General features: G+C 36.8%; 2 protein-coding genes across 2 annotated transcripts in view; both read left to right on the top strand.

The window, feature by feature from the left end:
* Positions 1 to 775: 775 nt before the first annotated feature.
* MRPL30 (mitochondrial ribosomal protein L30) overlaps positions 776 to 7,907 on the top strand; it is a 33,152-nt gene continuing 26,020 nt past the window's right edge. The window contains exon 1 of the mRNA XM_014536534.1: positions 776 to 830. The gene's annotated coding sequence lies outside the window, so the exon portion shown is untranslated. The remainder of the gene's footprint in view (positions 831 to 7,907) is intronic.
* Positions 776 to 7,907, top strand: part of LIPT1 (lipoyltransferase 1) — a 13,370-nt gene continuing 6,238 nt past the window's right edge. The window contains exon 1 of the mRNA XM_014536530.1: positions 776 to 831. The gene's annotated coding sequence lies outside the window, so the exon portion shown is untranslated. The remainder of the gene's footprint in view (positions 832 to 7,907) is intronic.

The raw sequence follows: 7,907 nt of genomic DNA, 5'->3' as shown, positions 1-7,907 counted from the left end.
GTCACTATTAGATGCTAGTAGTTCACTCTTTATTGACAGATGGCACCTAAGTGCAGATTACTCATGATGCCGAATGTTTGCAGTTCTAAAATTGAATATGTAACTTCATTTACTTGCGATTCATAATTTTTTTTCCTAAACTGCTGTAAGATCAGCAAAAATGCCTTGGCAATTTTAGCATAGTTCCTAGGATATTGGTTGGCACTCAAAGTTAATTCTGTACTTGCTGCGGCCGCCGCGCTGGAAGGGACGCGCATGCGCAGGCCTGTGCGTCCTTCCGCCACCTTCCAAAGCTCTGGAACACCTGCTTCTTTGATGCTACACCTCTGAGCCGCTTTTCCCGGAGATCAAGCACCGTTGGGGACCCACGTTCAGTGAATTCGTTACTCCCCAGAGCTGCTCTTGGGCGCTGTGAGGTTAGCGCGCTCCTGCCGCAGTCGGTGGTTTCGGGAAGCCTCCCAGGTCGGGTCCTGAAGCGGCACCAGGGAAAGGGCCGGCTGTTGGGTGAGCACCGGTGGCCTGCAGCCTGGGGAGCCCTGCAGACCGCGGCCCCCGCTCAGCCTGGCACGGTCCAGGCAGGGTTGAATCAGGAGCCCAGCTTGAAAAAAAAAATGTCTTTATGTTCCTTGATGTTTAATATGCCCCACCTTTCTCAAATAACCCGCAGGTTTCTGAACTTTAATGGTGGCTTTATCTCCCTGTCTTTTTCACAGATGGAATAGATAACTAGGTTTTTAAAGCTGTGCTCTGATTCTCTTGATTTAGTATTCGCCTGTGTATTTCAAAAGTAACCTCACATTTGAAGAGACTAACCGTTCCTGTTTTTGCCGGGTAAGTACTCATTTCTTTCCAATATAAATTATTGCAGAGCATAAACAAATTTTATGTTAGAACAAATTTCTTCATAGAAGTACATTTAAATATAAGTGCCATATATTTTTCCATTCTCTGCCCTGGCTTTTTTCGTCATTATGCGTGCTGTTACATTTTCTCATATTTTGTAGCATTTATTTTGCCATATCGTATACTTTGTAAGTATAGCAGGATACTAAAAAATTAAATTGAGTGTTGCTGCTATTTTAGATAAAGAAGTCAGAGGTCCCAAGAGGTACATTTCCTCTGAAATATAATTATACCTAATTAAGGAAATAATGTAGGGAAAAGATCACTTTGTGGTCAAACCAGGAAGTGTAGATTTTCCTTTTTTAAAAAAAAAAAATATTAAGGACTATTAATTTCTTCCCCAGCCCAAGAAAGTAAAAATGTTCTTTCCTCAATGAAAAGCCAGAGTGGTCAGTGCTGCATCCTGCCCCAGTTAACCCTTTCATAGTACCTCTGCGCTCTTCCTTCTGACTGAAGTGCTAAGGTCTGAGTTTTCTATTCCCTTCGTTTCTCTATCATTTCACAAACTTTACTAAGAAAAATCGATATGTTGCCTTTTTTTGTTTCGACCCCTGCTTGCCTAAAAAAAAATGGAGGCTCCAATTGCACATATGTTAAGCTGCTTGGTGCTCTGTGTATTATTTTTTAATTAGATAGTTTCTATGATATATATTCAAGTTCACTATTCTCCTTTGGTGGTGTTAATCCCATCCACATGGGATTTTTTTCACATCAAGTGTATTTTCATTTAGTAACTTCCATTTCTTACCTCACCATGCTCACGCTTTGCTCTACCTTCTTGGAAATGTGGAATATATATTAACATAGCTGTCAAGGTCCTTGCATAGTAATTCTATCATTTGTGTCATTCCTAGGTATGCTTCTGTCAACTAATTCTTCTCTCCTATTTATCATTCATATTTTTATACTTGTTTCCATAGCTCATAACTTTTTATTGCCTACCAGACATTGCAGATTTTACATTGTTAGGTGCTGGAGGTTTTTGTGTTTCTTTAAGTATATTTAGGCTTTGTTCTGAGATGCTAAGTTTACTTAGAAACAGTTTGATCCTTTAGAGCTGCCCTGTCAAAAATAGGGACCACTAGCTACAAATGCCTATTTGAATTTATGTTAATAAAATTAAGTAAAAGTTAAACTGTAGTTCCTCGTTTGTATTATGTACATTTCAAATGTACACACGCAGCTACTGGCTACTATATTGGATAACCATTGAAAATAGTTCTATTGGACACTGCTGCTTTCGAAGCTTGCTTTTAAGCTGTTAGGTCCAAAACAGTCTTTACCTAGGGCTGCTGTTTTGGCCCCATTACAGAACCAATATCTTTGTGAGGACTCTATGCAGTGCTCCATCCAGTCTGTCTGGTGGGCATATTCTTATTGGAGAGTCATAATCTTTGGATTAACTTCCTTGGTTAATTTCTAAATATTTTATTATTGTATTTATGCCACTGTAAAGGAATTTTTTTTTATTGATTTCAGAGAGAAGGGAGAGAGATAAAAACATCAATGATGAGAATCATTGATCGGCTGCCTCCTGCATGTCCCACACTGGGGATCAAGCCCGCAACCCGGGCATGTGCCCTTGCCCAGGATCGAACCTGGAACCCTTCAGTCTGCAGGCCGATGCTCTATCCACTGAGCCAAACCAGCTAGGGCTGAAATTGTTTCATTAATTTCCTTTTCAGGTTCATTGTTAGTGTATAGAAATGCAACTGGTTTTTGCATGTTAACTTTGTATCCTATTACTTTGCTGAATTCATTTATTCTAACAATTTTTGTGTGTGGAATCTTTAGAGTTTTCTACATATAAGATCCAATTATCTGTGAAGACAGATAATTTTATTTCATCCTCTCCAATTAGGATGCCTTTTACTTCTTTCTGCTAGAACTTCCAGTATTATGTTGCATAGAAGTGGCAAAAGTGGGCATCCTTGCCTTATTCCTGATTTTAGAGGAAACACTTTCTCCATTGAATATGATATTCACTATGACTTTTTCACATATGGTTTTTATTTAGTTTCCTTCTTTTTCTAGTTTTCTGAGTGTTTTTATGAAAGGGTGCTGACTTTTGTAAATGCTTTTTCTGCATCAAATGAAACAATCATGTGGTTCTTTTTATTCTGTAGTGTGGTGTATTACATTAATCAATTTTCATATGATGAATCATCCTTTTATTCTAGGAATAAATCCTACTAGGTCATGATATATAACCCTTTCAATATGCTGTTGTATTTGGTTTGCTAGTATTTTGTTGAGGATTTTGCGTAAGGGATATTGGTCTGTAGTTTTCTTGCACTGTTTGCCTGGCTTTGGTATCAGGGTAATGCCGGCCTCTCAGAATGAGTTAGAAAGTGTTCCCTCCTCTTTAACTTTTTGGAAACAAAGATTGGTATGATTTATTCTTTAAATATTATAATAGCATAAGAAAAGCTTTTGTTTTTGTTTAGATTTATTATTATTATTACTAATTCAATCTCCTTAGTAGTCATAGGTCTATTTAGATTTTCTGTTTTCTTTTTTTACATAATATGTTTTTATTGATTTGAGACAAAAGGCAAGGGAGAGATATTAACACGAATGATGAGAGAGAATCATTGATCAGCTGCCTCCTGCATGCTTGCCACAGGGGATGGAGCCCACAACCTGGGCATGTGCCCTGATTGGGAATCGAACCATGACCTCCTGGTTCACAGGTCGATGCTCAACCACTGAGCTACTCCAGCTAGGCAGATTTTCTGTTTCTTCATGACTTCATCTTGGTAGGTTTTGTATTTCTAGGAATTTGCCCATTTCAGCAAGTATATACAATTTTGTGGCATGTAGTTATTCTTGCATTCTCTTATAATGCTTATTTCTGTAGAATTAATAGTTAAGTCCCCAACTTTCATTTCTAATTTGTCATTTGAAACCACTTTTGTTTCAAAGATTTTATTTTTTCTATTATTTTTCTAGTGTCGATTTCATTTATCTCTGCTCTGATCTCTATTATTTCCTTCCTTCTGTTAACTATGGATTTATTTGTTCTTTTTATAGTTCTTTAAGTTGTAAAGTTAGGTTGTTAATTTGAGGTCTTTCTTGTTTGTTTAAGGTGTTTATAGCTATAAATTTCCCAATTAGCACTGATTTTGCAGCATTCCATAAATTTTATGTTGCATTTTTATTTATTTTATTTAGTTTCATCTGTACATATTTTCTAATTTCCCTTGTGATTTATTTGATCCATTGGTTGTTTCAGTGTATTGTTTAATTTCCACAGATTTGTGGATTTTCCTGTTTTACTTCTGTTGTTGATTTCTCACTTCATCCCACTGTAATCAGAGAAGACACTTTGTATATCTATCTTTTAAAATCTATTGAAAGCCATATTGTAGCCTAAAATGTGGTCCATCCTGGAAAATGTCCCATGCATATGGAGAAGAATGTGTATGCTGCTGTTGTTGAGTGGAATGTTCTATATATGTTGGAAAATCTACTTAATTTAATTGGTTTTCATATTTTCTTATATTCTGTCTGGTTGTTCTATCCATTATTAAGAGTTGAGTATTGAAGTTTCCAACTGTTAGTGCAGAACTATCTCTCCCTTCAGTTCTGTCTGTTTTTGCCTCATATATTTTGATGGTGTGTTATTATTTGGTAAATGTTTATAATTGGCCATCTTTATTTTTTAGAGAACAACTAGCAAAGTGTTTGGACTTCAGTAATTATTACTTTAACCCATTAATAATTAATTAAAATTTTTGACAGCAAGAATGATAGAAAGGGCTAAGTAGAGAAGTTCTATTTTCTGAAAGGTGCTGAAACATAAAATCTGATCAATTCTTTTTTAAAACACTTTCAAAGAATCTATAGAATCTGTGATCCCTCCCACAGAGAAAAAGTAAACACTGAGATGTAGCAGTGTTTTACTTTATATTTATGGATCCATCACCATGACATTCCATTAACACTAACAGTGCCATGAAGCTGGTTGAAATTCCCACTGTATTCACTTGTTTCCATTTTTTTTTTCTCAAGCAATCAAGTTGAAGCAATCAAGTTGAAGAAACGTTTCCACTACTATATTTATTCAGCTCTTCCAATGGGATTTTCTGTTAGCAAATCTGCTACTCAGTTATCTGCTATGTGTATGGATGCAAAAGTGGATGATCACTTAATGCAAGGGACTGAGAAAAGCAAGCTGGAACCAGTGACTCAGTTATTTCAAAACACTAAGAAAATAAGATTAGAAGACCCAAACCAAGAAAACCTTACAAGAGAGAAAGAGACTGGTCCAGGCTCTCTTTCCGAGAAAGCCGTGGGTTCAGTAGTTTATGTTAAAGAAAGTGATGGAATAGAAATGACAGATGTGGAATGAAGTTGTTTGTACCTATTACCACAGAAATCAAAACTTGCTTTTGACTAAGAGGGCATATTGATTGAGAACTTAACCTCAATAGGAAAACCTAACAAAATGAAGGAAGATGTTTGCTTTTTCCCGTACTGTTTATAAATCACCATAGACTGCATTTTTTGATGATACATACTCAAAACAGTTGCTTTAGGGAGAAAAAGCTTTCCAAAATTCAAAGTAGATTTATCTGATATTATCCTTGTCAAAATCAGAGTTTTGACTAAAAGTATTTAAATGGCACTAAAACATATTAATGATAAAGTATTTAACTAGTAATCAAAAAACATGAAACAGTGCCCAAACAATTTGACATCATTATGTCACACTATTTCTTGTGTACCGATTTTGTATGTTAGATTTCCAGTTTGGGATTTTGCTTAAGGGGACTTTATCTTTCTACATTTTTGCATTTCTGTTATACAGACGTTCACTCTAGGTAAACTATGCAAAAAAAAAAAATCCCACAGTAAATTGCATACTTTGAAAAGCATTTCACATTTTAAATCATCCTTTTAAACTGTTATTATTTTCTCCACATCGAATTCATTTCAGAACTACAACATAGTTATTTCAAAGTGTAGTAGTTTATCTTACAGTTGCTACCATTTTATACCACCAATATTTAATATAAGAAAATAGCCTTAAAATTATTGTTTAATATATATCATTTTGCCATTCTTATTGAAATATGTAGTAGTTTGAAACGGCAGTATTGTCTCAAATAATGCTAGATGAAATTAAAACCATTTTGTATCTGGACATATAATGAGTTGTAACTGTATTATGTATGTTTTGAACATTTCCTATATTTTAATATTTAATGACTATCTCTAATGCCCAATTGAGTAATCTCCTTCATATTCTCAAAAAAACAAAAAAAAACCAAAAGGAAAAGGCTTCTTTAAGGGGAAGCAATATTTTATAAATTAAACAGTACTAAACCAGGAGTTAAAAAAAAAAAAAGATGTTGAATGGGACCTAACCAATAAGATGATGCTTTTTATCATTTACAGAACATAATTCTTTGGGAGAGAGAAAATACACAAATCATTCATCTGTTCACCTAACCTGAATTGTTTGAAAGAGAACAAGTACACAACCCATTCACTTGTTCCCCTAACCTGGCACTGTACTCAGCGCTGGGGATATAGTGGCGAGTAAAACAGCGACGGCCTTGACAGTGCTTACTGTCTGGCTACGGAGAAATAGAACATCAGATAGTAAGTATGTAAGGTACAACTTGTGATATGCCAAGAAGAAAAAGTAAAATGTTCAGAGAGACAGATGAGGAGACATAACACATAAACTTGATTTTTCATAATGGAACTAGAAAGGCTTCTCTGAGGACATGACAGGTGTAGCTTTTGCAGGGACGTGGTTGTCCAAGTGAGATGATGGTGATGATTGAAGTGGTAAAAAGGGTATGTAGTCCTGGTGAAGTTTGGCAGGATGTACAGATGGTTTGAAAGTGGCGAGTGAGGAAAAAGAAGGAGTTTCTAGCAAAAAAAGGCTAAATGCATGGAGGTTCCTGGGGAACAGGTATGCTTGGGGGCACGCTTTTTGAACATCCCGGGTTTCCAAGGCAAGTAATAATGGATGGAGCTAAACATAAACGTTTCGAAGAAATGCTATGTAGAGCCATAGGCATGAATGATATGGCTTAAGGTGAACGTATAGTTTGAGATCAAGTCGTGAAAAACTCCAACATTTAGACAGTGATGGTGAACCTATGACACGCGTGTCAGAGGTGACACGTGAACTCATTTTTTGGGTTGATTTTTCTTTGTTAAATGGCATTTAAATATATAAAATAAATATCAAAAATATAAATCTTTGTTTTACTATGGTTGCAAATATCAAAAAATTTCTGTATGTGACACGGCACCAGAATTAAGTTAGGGTTTTTCAAAATGCTGACACGCCGAGCTCAAAAGGTTCGCCACCACTGATTTAGGAGCTGGTCAGTGCAGGGCGAGCTGGCGACGGGGGCCGAGAGTGGGCAGTGAGGTTGGCGGAAAACCAAGGCGGGGAAATGTCAGGATTGCCCACAGGAGTCGTTAAGGTGGAGGGCGTCAACTGAAAGGTTAGAGGAGGACTGAAAAGTCCATTGGATCTAACAACATGAATGTCACCAGTGACCTTAGCAAAACCACTTAGAAAAAAAAAAAGGGACTTCACTCAGGCATTTACAGACTGGTGTTCCACGTCCACAGTGTCCAACAGGACACCGGATATTTGTATCGGATGTTGAATTGGGGATGATCTTTCCTTGTGTGTGATGCCCCGTGCCCTGCAGGATGTCGGATGTAGTAAGTAGCACACCCAGTCATTGAGACGACAAAAAAGACAGACATTAATTACCCTCATCCAGCACCACGGCTACTAAGACGTCATAAGATTGGGATCCCCAAATCCCAGCCAAGCCGTGAATTGGACAGCACACCTGGGAAGGGAAATCCCCAGACTTTCTGAAAGGGGAACAACAGGACAGGTTTAGTCACTTAGGTGTTTGTTTGGGGGGAGGCTTCTATCAGTGGAATCCTCAAGGAAGCACTTTTTGGAGCTTTATTGTTTCTGATAAGTAAATTTTCCATATTAAAAAGATATATATTAT

This window comes from Myotis brandtii, unplaced genomic scaffold (assembly GCF_000412655.1).
Source record: "Myotis brandtii unplaced genomic scaffold, ASM41265v1 scaffold1645, whole genome shotgun sequence".
NCBI lineage: Eukaryota > Metazoa > Chordata > Mammalia > Chiroptera > Vespertilionidae > Myotis > Myotis brandtii.
Note: the sequence above shows the minus strand (reverse complement) of the source record. Positions and strands in the feature narration are given on the sequence as shown.